We start from the raw sequence: 12,851 nt of genomic DNA, 5'->3' as shown, positions 1-12,851 counted from the left end.
TCAGAAGCCTGGTGCAACAGGTGGTTTGGGTTTTGATTTTTAATGGCAATAGGTCTTAACACCACGTGGGAGCAGTTAAAGCCTCATTCTTTTTTCATGCTACTAAGTAGTTTATAAAAAACACCTAATTTTTTTTTGGGGAAGACTTTTTCTTCACACTAAGGAAGAAGCAAGGAAAACAACAGATTTGAAAGGATTTCTGGTGGCCTGATGCCTGCACGGTGCCATGCAGAACTGTGTCAGACATCCCTGGGGAAATGCGAGGTCCACTGATGAAGCGGCGAGGCCGTGCTGTGCCCAGCTGTCAGCTCAGGTCCTGAAGTCAGTGTTTGTACCTGTGGTAACTGCCCTGCTCTCAAAGATGCTGATTATTCTGAGCTCAGCACCACCATGTCCAGGTCCACAGGTTTAGAACTGGCTTTCAAGGATCTTGCACCTCGGTTTGATATGGAAGTGCCCACAGGTTGTGAATTCTTCCCCAAGGACTGAAATATTCTTGAGAAACAGCTATCGAGATCAAATCTGAAGGTCACCTTTTCCCTCCCACAAGAAAAGGCAGTAGGGAGGTGACTTGCTCTGGTTCCACGTTGAGGTTTTTCCAGTGGTGACTGGTGTCTTTTGCAGTTCTGCATTGCTGACATGCAGTACTGGGGACGGCTCTCTTTGAGAGTCATTTGCTGAATTAATCATTCTAAGTGGCACCAGTTACCAGGAATAGCAATGGCATGATTACTGTAAGAAATCCATACATCAGCTGCTTCAGTTAGAAACTGTTGACTTTCTAGTCTCCTCAGTCAGCAAATTCATTGGGTAATTAAATTACACCTAAGTAAACCACAGGTGTATGAATATACAAGGATTTCTAATTGATGCAAGCACTTTGTGAAAGTGTCACCCATTAACCTGCAGCTAATCATGGAAATTAGCTTATCCCAGGTGGATGAGGGAGGAAATGTTTATAACCTCCAAAGTTTGTGCCTAGCATCTCCAAAACTGCAGTGCAGGTGTAGAATTAAATGCGCAGTTGCAGGTTGCCTGGCCCTTTGTTGTTGTCAGTGGTATTTTATGGGCCCTCAGGGATATGTTAAAGGTTATTCTGGTGTTGCCAATTGCCCAGGCTTGGAGTCATGGTAGGGTCAGCCCTAGAAGCCCCAGAATTAGCCACAGGGATGAGTAAAGGAATGCAAGCCCCCGTTAGCTGAGGGTGCTTCTTACGCAGCCTGAAGCTCAGCACAATCCTGCACTTCTGCGCACTCTGTAGGACAGCAGGTGGGTGCAGCGTGGAGTCCATTTTTATGGCTTCTATAATGGCCTGTAAAGCCATTTAAAATCCATTTGTGAAGCCTTCAAAGATTGTAGTGTACTCCTGAATTACACTTAAATTTTAATGTCTTTGAAGGTTATGGCCAAATTTGATTTTGTGAGAGTCACGAAACTCCAGAGAAACTGCTCCTTGCAGTTTCCTTGCAGGAGCTCCCTTGCTCCTTCAGGGAGCTGATGCAGGTCAGCACTGACAGCAGGTAATGCCATTCAGATTTGCACAGGTGTAACTGAGATTAGACCCATTTTATTACAGTTTTATGAACTGACAGGCACTAAAACTAGTTGTAGGAGATGACTGCATCATCCTTCAGTAACACATATATGTTGTAAGAGAGTTTTAAAAAAACGTACTATCCAGGATGACCTTTGGTCTTTGGAATCCATGGGCTACCAAGTGGTGAATATGAGCAAAACCTTGCGGTTATGGGACTAGTGAATCCTTTGAACCTAGTTTGGACCTGTGCTATGATGGCAGACTTGGCAGATGCAGCATGTCTCCCTTAGAGAGTGACTGACAGCACCTGTGTCACAAATTGGCCTTTCTCCATTGAGCCTTACACTTGGATGCCTATGGCTGGACAGCATGTGCACCCACCATCATTGTTACTTGTTCTTACATTTTATTTGTCAGCATTTAATTTTCTTTTGTTTCTCTCTACATGTTGGCCAAGTCTTTTCACTGCAGTTATTTTCCAGCTTAGAAATGAATGATCTCTGAACATGAGACCCTTCCCCTTAACAAGCAAATGCTTGTACATAGTGTAAGAGAAAAGAAGAACCAAAAAGTCTCCATTGTACTGCTTCTGCTATTTAACAACCTGCTAAATAACCTGCATTAATCTAAAAGAGATGATGTGCTCCATTTTTACTATACAATCAATTTAGATTTCAGTCAAAAGCAGGAATTTGAAAGAAAGATCCTGGGTTATGATTTGGCAACATGGCAACTTCTAACAGTTCATGTGTAAACTGTTAGAAAGGATACTGATAGGCAGCACAGGATTAGAAAAGCAAACCCCAACCTTTACCCCTTCCGTGTTCAGATACATTTACTTCTGCCTGGTATTACCTGTATGCTATTAAAAACACCATTCTTGCTTTAAATTTCTTTCACAGTGCTGCCCTGAGTCCCAGCGAACACCCTGTTTAACAGCTTCGAAGGTGATGTTCTGCTTCTACAGTACTTCACTTTAATGAACCCAACAAGATATTTACTGTGAATATCTGGTGATATATTTTCAATCACTCTTAACCAGTCTGTGAAAGAATTTAATACATGATTTGTCTTTACGATACAAACAACAATGTGTATGATTACACTTGTGCAGATGTGTGGACATACACACATTTATATAATATCTATGTATAGATAAGTCTGTGGATTGCGTTTCTGTTAAGTAAGAGCACATCCCTCATTTAATGATTCCAGTTCAAGAAGGGAGCTTAAATCTTCCCAGCAGACATCCACCAAGTGTCTGAGTCAGTATCTTATTTGTTAACTGTTGAACTTTTAAGGCCATGACTTTTGATTTCTCTAGTTGGCCTCAATTTTATACTGTTAGTCTGGCAAATATTGTGACTGAGAGGAGATCTGGCGATAGTCAAGAAGCAGAAATACATGTGAAATTGGAAAAATGCTGAATCATAGTTGGTGGAAATAAGGCTCATAAGCCACTATTTGTTGCTCACAGTATATCTGAAGCTAAGCTGCCCTGGTAGTGTTTCTCGTGGCTTCTTCTGCAAGCAGGATGGTGGACTAAATGGATTTCTTTTTCCTAGTACCAGGGGTCGTCTCAAAGGTGCTGAGCCTATCCTTCTCTCAGGCAGCCTAACCCGTGGTTGCTGCACCTGTTTTCTTGTCCTGGTGTTAGGTAGTGAAAAGCGTCTTCTTGCTGAATTCTTCATTTCCATGTAGTCTCCTGTGGGTGTACTTGCAATAACAAAGTCTGTGTTTCAGCTGCACTTCTGATCCATTAAAACAAACCTTTTAGAGAGAGTCCCATGCAGGGGAAACTCCAGAAATTTTGAGGTGAGGCACAGTAGGTTACTGTATCCTCCAATCTGACACAGTTTTGACCACACTGTTGTGGTAAACATTGATTCAATTAAATAAAAACAAAGCTTTTTGCAATAAGATAAATCCAATATTTAGCCTTAAGACCTTTCCGTAAGCGATAGAATTCAAACTGTGATTCCATTCTCCTTTCTTCTGATGTTCTGTAGTATTTACAGTGTTGCCTAAAGATGAAGCACTTTAATTAGCTTTCTAAATCTAATGGAAATCACTTGCTGGTAATCACATTTCTTTCTCCACTTATTGCCTTCTTATTAGGATAATGTATTCCTCCAATAGCCCTCTCCCCTCACAAAACAAAGAGATGTAACTGTTGTCTAAACACTTCTGTGTACCAGGGAGTCAACCTCCATAGCAAAAGTGTTTGTTTCAAATATTTTATTTACAGTTCAACGAAGCTTAATGTGAAGTCACCTGCAACTGTAGTTTGTTTCAAACTGATTGTTGAGTGTTGTGTAAACATATTTGGTGTGTAATCCCAGAACATCTCTGTAACTGGATCTAATTGCCTAATGTTAACAAAACAGTGTGGGATTTTCACTAACTGCTCTGAAAGGCTCATGGTTTCTTCTTCCCACTGAATCTGTGACCACTGGCATAGAAAAAGAATCATTTTAGCTGTAGATGAAAGAAATTCTATAATCTTGTATCAGGATTAACTGCTATATGAAGAAATACCAAGTTTTCTAATGAATGTGTTATATTATGGTACCTACATACAATCAATATTTGTACATCTGTTGGAGACCTGTCTGCGTTTCAATATTTAGCCACCACTGCATGGACACTTTATTGATATGCAGTTAATGCAGTTGCTTTGGCATTTTTCAATGTACTTCACTTGTTTTTATCCTTTCAGAAATCCACCAAATACTCTTGGTTCATTTTCTTTGCATTGTCACTTTGTTCAATGAAGCATGAGTAGAAAACAAGAACGAGTAGATACTATTTTTGTGGTCAGCAAAGCAGCTGCCAGTAGAAAGACAGTGTGTGTGTATCTATACATATGCACTGTCTGGGAATGTTTCAGTTACAATTGCAGTCACCTACATTAATGATATCCCTATTCAACATTTTTAAACAAGCACAAATAATATTTGTAAAAAAAAAAGTTAAATTTTATTTATTATAGTAATAAACTATTTTATACATTAGAGTTGCTTTGGTGTGGTTTTCCATGTGTTGGGTATGTGCTTGTAAGATCATCAAGGGGGTTTTAAGTTACTCTCTGGAACTTCTGGTTAGCTATTTTGTTACTAACGGTTTGTATCTCAATTGTTAGGAGGAGAGAAGTTCCATATTACTGTTTTGGCTGTAAGCAATTTGGGTTGTCTCCTCAGATTTCCATCTGCCATGTATCAGTGCAATCAAGATTTACACTTCCAGGGTCCCCGTGAGCTGAACTCTAGGGTTCTGTAACATGAATGTCCTGGCACCCCATCCAGCATCCTGCACTGTGGGCTCCAGTCTGGGCCAGGTGTCTGCTGAGCAGAAGCAGGATCACCAGAGGACTGGCCAAAATGATTGTTTGATATTGTGAGGGTACATGTGTATGTAGTTGGTCTGTGTTTTAGACTGTGTTCGCTACTGCAGTATCTGAGATCTGCTACACAGCTTCTGGAAACCAGAGTACTAGCAATCAAAGAGGCTTCTGCTATCCAATTATCCGCTGCAGAAGGTGACCTTACCAACCACATCCTTACATGAAGACAAAAACAAAAGGAAGGAAGTCCCTAGGAATGTTTCACCTGCTGGTAACACTACTGCTGCAGGCAGCAATGAATATAATTTTCTTGGCTACCTCAGTGAAGAAACCAAAGGTGATGGAAATGGGACATCCTTTCAGGTCAGGGCAGGCAGATGTGACAGGGTCACGTGTAGCAGCCATCCCTGCAGGCAGCAGCTGCTCCAAATGTGTATAGAAAGTTTTAGGCTTCAGGATGTCAGCCTAGACTCCGTGCGCTTCACACCCATTTCTGGGGTTCATTCTCCACCCTCTTGTTTGATGGTTTGGTGATCATGGCTGTCACCTGTACTGGGACACTTCATGGGACTGTGAATCTCATCTTCAAAGGAACAGCAATTAAAGTGTAAACTGAAATTCAGACTGCAGAGCTCAGGCTACAGTGTACTGGGAGCAGCCAAGGAGCACAATGAGGAGCTATTTTTAACACCATTTCTGCATCCACTGTAGTATGTGGTGTGACAGGCTCTCTAGTCACTAGCATTGTTTCACGGGCCAGTACAAAAATTCAGCTTTCTTTTGCTAATGTTATACAGTGTTCCCTGTACTTACTAGAAAAGGGAGCATTACCATGGTGAAGACATGTACTTTCCCCCCCCTGCCCCCTAGTCTCTAAAGGCTTTTGTTCTCCTTTTCTGAACTCTCCATTATTTTCTGTGCTGGAGTTTTCCTGCATTCTTAGCAGCCTCCCTGGTTGTGCTGCAGGCTTAAATTAAGGCAGAGAGGGCTAGCATTGTTCACACAATGTTCCCCATACCACTGTCTCTCCCCTCATCAACCCCACAGCATTTCAAACCAAAGGTTATTAACTATAGCACTTTTTGCCCAGATTTGTATGACAAATTGCAAAAGTTGAGGTTTCATGTTCTGGTCCATCAGGCCTGGGCTCAGCTGAGAGGCAGCAAGGAGCAGCCTCTGGGCCCCACCTGTGCCAGCCCCCACTCCTCATTCCCTGCACCTAGGACCACGTTCAGAGCAGGGACAACAGGTTTCTAGACCATGGGGTGTGAGCTGTGGCTTCTGACATCTCTCAGCACTAACTGCAGGTATTGCTGCTTCTGTTCTCTTCTTAGTGTGCCAAGGGCAGCACCTACAAGATGCCTGAGGGTGCATAGCCAGAGCAGAGCTCCAGGTTGGAGCTTGTGTGATGCTCAGCAGCCTCCCCAGGGCTGCAAAGGAGCCCCTTTCTGGTAGTACTGGCTGGCAGAGGGCCCAGATCCCATGGACCTTTCCCTGCCTTTACACTGCTGTGTGTTTGACACCTGCTGGGGACCTTCCTGTGGATGTGGGGGCTTTTCCAGCTGTGTCTGGGGCCACAGGGTACTCAGCTAAAGCAGCAGAAGCAGCTACTCCTGAGACAGCCTGTGGCATGTCAGCTTGTGGGGAGGAGAGTGCTGCTTACGTGGTTTTATGCTTAGCATTTGTTAATTGGGGTCCTTTAATTGCCCTGTGGTGTATATTAGTAGCTCTGTTGCAGTCAGATGCACTTTGACTCCAATGCTTTTTTGCACTGGAGTAAATACAACCAGCATAACCCAGCTCTTCCATCCTGTGGGGACTGAATTGCAGCAGATCTACTCCCTCTTGCACATGTGCAGTAGCAGTGTCTTTTTATTTGCTACCCCCCACCACCTAAAGGAACAGCAGACCTGTTTCTGCTAAGAGCATGTGTGGGAGGACTCTTGGGGCAGCCCACCAAACTCAAGGGGAGCAATGAGCCAAGCACCCGTGTGCTCCCTCGCTAGGCAAGAGGTGGCTGCTATGCTCCAACCTGCCCACCCGAGGTGGGCAATGGGACTGAGGTTATCTTGGCTGAAAGACTGCTTTCCATGCTTCCCTTGTGCTCTGCTGAGATAGAGTGTGTTGTAAGGCTGCAGATCCAACTGGAAAATACTGAGACAGATGTGGTGTTGCTATGGTATTTATTACTCCCAGCAGTGTGAGGGGTTTCGTTGCAACAGGCATGTACTTACACGAGAACTGTAAGCAAATACAAATATTTTTCACCTGCAACATTGTGGTTTTGCTCCTTCCATTCTAATTCACCACAGCACCAGTCTTCATTCATGGAAGCTGAGGGGAATAAACTGTCCTGTTCTTGAAAGACAGAATGAGTAAAAACCTGTAAGAGACTCAAAGGTGCCATTAGAGTAACCTAACTCCTTACATGTCTGTCAGAAGCAGATAGGAAGATGGTTGTGCAGAGCCATGTCTGCAATATGTATGTGCTCAAACCTTGTCTTTTTGATTTTTCCTTTCCTCTTCCCTTTCCATTCCTGTTCCCCTCTTCCTGATTAAGTTCAAGCCCTCATATAGCACAGCCATTTTCAAATTTAAGCTGTCCCATGGCACTGGTGTAGGTTTAAAACAAGCTTAACTTTTGCAGATTCATCCTTCATGACTGACTCTCAACCTGTCTCCCTAAAACTCTCACCTGGTACTGATGGAGGCAGGAGTGCTTGAGCATCCTCCAGAGTTTGCTTTTGAGATGACTTTTGTTGCTCTACACAGTGTTTCTTTTATTTTTGTTGGGTTTTTAAAGCTTTGTTCACTTGTCAGGTTTTCCTTGAAATATTCTTGTTCAGGCAGATGAGGAATGAGGCAAAGGGACAACTTTGTTGCTAATGCCTCCCCAGGGGACAAGTAGCCCCTGCAACTGTCACTGCAGTTTTTACCTGCCAATCTGAGGCGCACAAGCTTTGGTACAGGTGTGTGCCTCCACATCCCCATTCTCTTAGCTGAAATCCACGACTCAGGCTGAAGGAAAGTGTGCTGGAGTATCTATTACACATCAGGATTTTCTACAAAAGGAAGACTCTAGTCTCTTCTTCAGCAGGGGTTACCATTCGGGGGGGATGCTAAGCAGCAGTAGCATTTTGAGTGTAGTATTAAACCAGACAGCTCCTCTGTGCTCAGCAGTAGGACCAAGACAGCTCAACAAGCAATGGCTCCCTGCAAGCAGTGGCTTACAGTGATGGAAAATACAGATTGATTTCAACCTCTCCAGCAATCTTTTTTGGTGAGTTTTACGGTTAAGCAGGAGGTATTTTAGAAGAGTGAATGATAACAAGAAGATTTATTGAACATGCTCAGCTGTGGCATGAGGATTGGAAAGCAAACTAAGATAATCTGTATCTTGCCCCAAGTCAAAATAAAGTATTTGTTTTGGTTTTCCTTTAGAATGGTAACACTGCACATGCAGGCATATTGACCCTGGCTATTGGACGTGTGGAGAAGAAATTCAAAACAGCCGAAAGCTAAATTGAAAAAAGCATCCTTTAGGAAAGTGTGCAGAAACTGCATGGAATTACAGCTCTGGCAACAAGAACCATAAATAGCTCTGTAAAATGGGAGTGGGAATGTCTCGTTTGTGAGCAGGAATTAAAGCAGCCGTAGTCAGGTGGGCTGAGAAGCTGCAGCCTGTTTGCTCTGACCTCAGTGGTAGATGAGGTGTCAAGAGTTTTAGATCGTGGCAGTAAATGGAAGACATATATAATGAACCCAAAGTACGGCCTTGGTAAGTGTCTTCTTGGAGGGTTAAATCTGCTGCATTTCCTTTGTCCAGGAAAATTGTTCTGGAGGAAACCTAGCTGAGTCTCAGGAAAGCTTCTGAGGAAGGCCTAGAAAAGCAGAGTGAGAGGGTGAGAGTGCAGACTGCAAACCCACCCAGGGCTCATTAGCCAAGAGAAGACCTAGGCTGTGTCCTTACTGTGTTTGCAGCACCTTCATAAGAACTGAACCTGCTGACAGGGTAGCCTTGAGGCAGGATGCCAAGATGGGGGGGAGGGCAGCTGAGAGGGCTGAAGCAGCCTGGAATAGAGATGTGCCCAAATGAATGTTATTAGCCTTTAATTTCAGCATAAACTACCACCTCAGCACAAAACTACCACCAGAAGAGTGAAAAAGCCCATAACTATAAATCAGCAGTCACATCAGTTAAAGAATTGTCTCATAAATGCTTATTTTTATCTCTGCAATTTTACTTACTCTAAAGTAATTCTCGCACATAGCTGAGTCCTTAAAATAACCTTAACCCTTTCAGCAACAGTCTGAAAAAAAAAAAAAATCAACTCGATCTTTTTTTTTTCTAAGACTTGCCTTTCAAATTCATTTATCAACAGTGCAGATGATTCTAGTCTTCTAGTATTATTTCCAGTTGTTCTATTTTTGCCACCTAATTTTGGAAACTCAGATGCACTAGTGCAGTGATGGAAGTTCTGTGGTCCATAAAAATTAATTAATTTTGTCAAGAAAGATCAGCTCTAGAGGGAGTGCTAATACAATTTAAACATCACAGGTCATAACCGAAGTTACATTTCTGTATTATTTCTTCAGAAAACTTTTAATTTTTCAGTGGTTGGCTGATGCACCTCTCAGTAATGATTCACTTCAGCTACCCAACCATATGAGAACTTTTTCTTAAATCCCTGCAGATAGTGATGCAGTGTAGTCTGACGCTTGCTGGGGAAGGCGTATGCCACAGGTAGCCCATTTCATCTGACCCACTTCTGAAAGGAGCTGGTATGCAGGTACCCAAGGTTATCTCCACTTAGACCAAACTGCCCTTGGATATGATGAAAGGTGGTGCAGCCTAGCTTGTGGCCAAAATTTGCCTGTTAAAATCCTGGTGATAGCTTAACTTGCTCTTACCCAGACCCTTGTGTCTCCCAGCACAGGGGATGAGGAGGTTTTGAAAAGTTTCTGTTGGTGTGTTTAATTCCCCTGACTAATGCAGCTGCATAGTTTTTATCCTGTCACTATCTTTGTTGGATACTGGGCACATGGGCCTATTTCCTCCTGGAAAAGTGGTTTCTTAAGGCCAGTGATGCTGATACATGACTGGAAGACTGAAATTGCTAAAGCTTGTGGGAGCTGCCCTGAATGGAGCAGCACTGAGGCTGCCTGAAAATCAAGCATTGACACTTTTCACCTCAGTCTAAAGTATTGGTCAGATCTGTTTGACAGTGGCTTTTGCTCTTCCTCTCCTCCTGGGCATTGGTGGCATCCCTGAGAGCCCCTCAAGCTTGGAGCTTCCAGTGCTTACCCCCAGGCTGGGGATGCCTGAGCTGAGTTGGTTCATCCACAGTGAGCTCAGGCACAGGTGATTCATGCTTGCTCTCAGATGATTGCATTTGCCGAATGTGGAAAGCTCAGATAAAATAGGTGCCTACACCTTCTCTTCCTTTTACAAGCAGATAACGGAGGAACAGCTCCACAAGCAGCTACTGGCAAAACTGCTGCAGCCGGTGCCCAGGTACACAACACTCCTGTGTGTCCCACCCCGGCGGGAGACCAGCAGACACCCACCAGAGGGGGTCTCTCAGAGGTCCCTTAATGCAAGAAACGCACTATTGTAATGCAGATTTCCCCTCAAAGGTGTCACAGCCTCAGCATTGTTCACAGGCTTTGCTGCCAGCAGTGTTCCAGCTGTTCCTGCAGGATGGAACTGTCCGCCTTCACTAACAAGTGGCTGTGCGCCCAGAGAGTTATTTTGCAAAGCAGTGACGGGCAGGGCTGCTCGGGGAAGGGCGGGACTATAAAGCAGAGGCAGGAGAAGCCGTGACACACCGTGCAGAGCAATCTCCTCGCTCCTCACACCTCCTTCCAGGCGCTTGAGGAAGGCAGGGCTGCTCTTAGCAACTGCGAGCTGCAAGTGGCTCAGGGGTGAGCAGTGACGGGGGAAATTCAGCAGCGCACAAAAAGAACCACTGGCCCTGTGTCATTGCTGTGACTAATAACAAAATTGCTGCGGGTTTTCATGGTGAAGCTGTTCTGCTCCTGCCCCGCGGTAAGCTGGCTATTCCAGCTAAGCTGCTTTCAGCTCTTGGATGTGAAAGAGATGTGTGAGCAAAGCCTTGCCCGCCCTCTAATCAGTGCAGAATTAAAGAAGGAGCCGTGGAGCATAATCTCACCTTCCCCAGCAACAACTATGGCTGGGAGGGCTTTGTTAGCCAAGGAGGGGGTTAGGAGGACGATGCGTGTGCAAGTGTGGGTGTGCACACGCGTGCAAGAGACTTAATTATTGCAGCTTTGTGGTAGCCTTTAAAGCCATATATTGCGATATGCTTGGCTTGCCAGTTGTTCTGGCAGCTTTTAAAAAAAAATCACTTGTGAACTGTTTTTTATCAGAAGCCATTGCGTGCCTGTCCATCTGGGTTTCAGAGCCACCGCCCTGGGGTTTTTTAGTCACTGCACTCTTCTGACTTTTAGCATTTATTTGCAGCAGTGTCCCCACACCCCCACCCCCTCACACCCCCTTCACTGGAAGTGCCTCCCCTTTAGTTCAAAATGGCCAATGTCTCACTTCAACAATTTCTTTGTCAACTGTTTCCTAGGTCCCTTAACTAGCTTTTCCTTAATGTTTCTAAGTGTCCTTCTCCTCCTTCCCTCACCTATTTTTTTCTTTGGTAAGTGGATCGTCTACTTCAATCTCTTCCAGGTCCCTGCAAACCCTCACCCCTCTAGGAATGTCACTGTGGACTTGCATGGAGGATGGCACTTCTAACTACCACTTAATTGCAAAATCAGGTGCCACATGATAATGAAGAGTCAATTCTCAGGTCATGCTGTGGAATATGCCTCCAAGATGAAGGTGTAACTGACTACATACATTTAAAGTGCTCCAGGCACAGCCTGAGCTCTTAGCTGAACTGTGTGACCAAGTGTGCCTCATGGAGCAGAAACTTTTTGAGTGGGCTTGTTCTTGAAATACATATTTTTAAAGTAGCAGGTCAAAGAACCTCTGGAAAGACTGAGAGTGGAGGAAAGCTATTTATTTCTCATCCAAGAAATATTTATACTATAAAAAAATATTACCTAGTTTTTAAATTGTGCAAGCACACTTCATACTTCTGACTCTGGACCAGGATAGCAAGAGTCTAAAGAAAAGCACCATTCCCAGAAGTTTCACATGCTGAATAAATGAGCTACAAAAGGTGTATTTGTTTTTTGAACTCAAACCATTAGGGAATGCATGTTCCATGCAGCACACAAGAGTGCTTGAATATAAGAATACAAGAATATAAGTGACCAATCTGCACTGCACCCATCCTACAGGATTCCAGTGTGCAGTACTGTTTCTTCACAGCAGCACTGTACCTATTTTTCTTACACCAAGCCACTGATTTCTAAGACACAATTCTCAGGCCAACAGTCAGTTTCAGCTTTATTTATAGAAACAGAAAATGATACAAAATTATGAAAGATCTACAAAGCACTGAAAAAAACCCAACAAAATTATTTCAGTTCAGAAACAGGCATATTCTAGATGACCATCAAGGTCATTTCCACACTGGAGTAGGAAGTTTTGCATACCTACAAATTGGAATCTGATCACTTAGTAGCCCCTCGTTTTATGTAATAATGGTAATCAATCAGACTGAAGAACAGACTCATGACTTTTCTCTCCAATGCTAATTTAACTTAATTAGAAAGCCTGAGGAAGTCCTTGCCCTTAGCTCTATTCTACTCCAAAATGGAGGGCAATCTCAGATCCTTTTAGTAAATTGAGAGGCTCAGAGCAATATACTTCTTTTGTGGCTGAGAGGATCCTTTCAATCACTGTAAGTCAATCAGGAGGGTCATGTCTCTGGCCAGGCAGCATTCAAGGTAAGTCTTATTTCCAACAGTTCTCTGTATCTCCATGAAATTACTTCCAGAGGAAATCACAGCATTCTCATGGGGTAAGGGTATGGGGGAGAATCTTTCCCT

Source organism: Chaetura pelagica, unplaced genomic scaffold (genome assembly GCF_000747805.2).
Source record: "Chaetura pelagica isolate M959 unplaced genomic scaffold, ChaPel_1.0 scaffold161, whole genome shotgun sequence".
Taxonomy (NCBI): Eukaryota; Metazoa; Chordata; class Aves; order Apodiformes; family Apodidae; genus Chaetura; species Chaetura pelagica.
The sequence above is the reverse complement of the archived record's forward strand: the minus strand, read 5'-3'. Positions refer to the sequence as shown.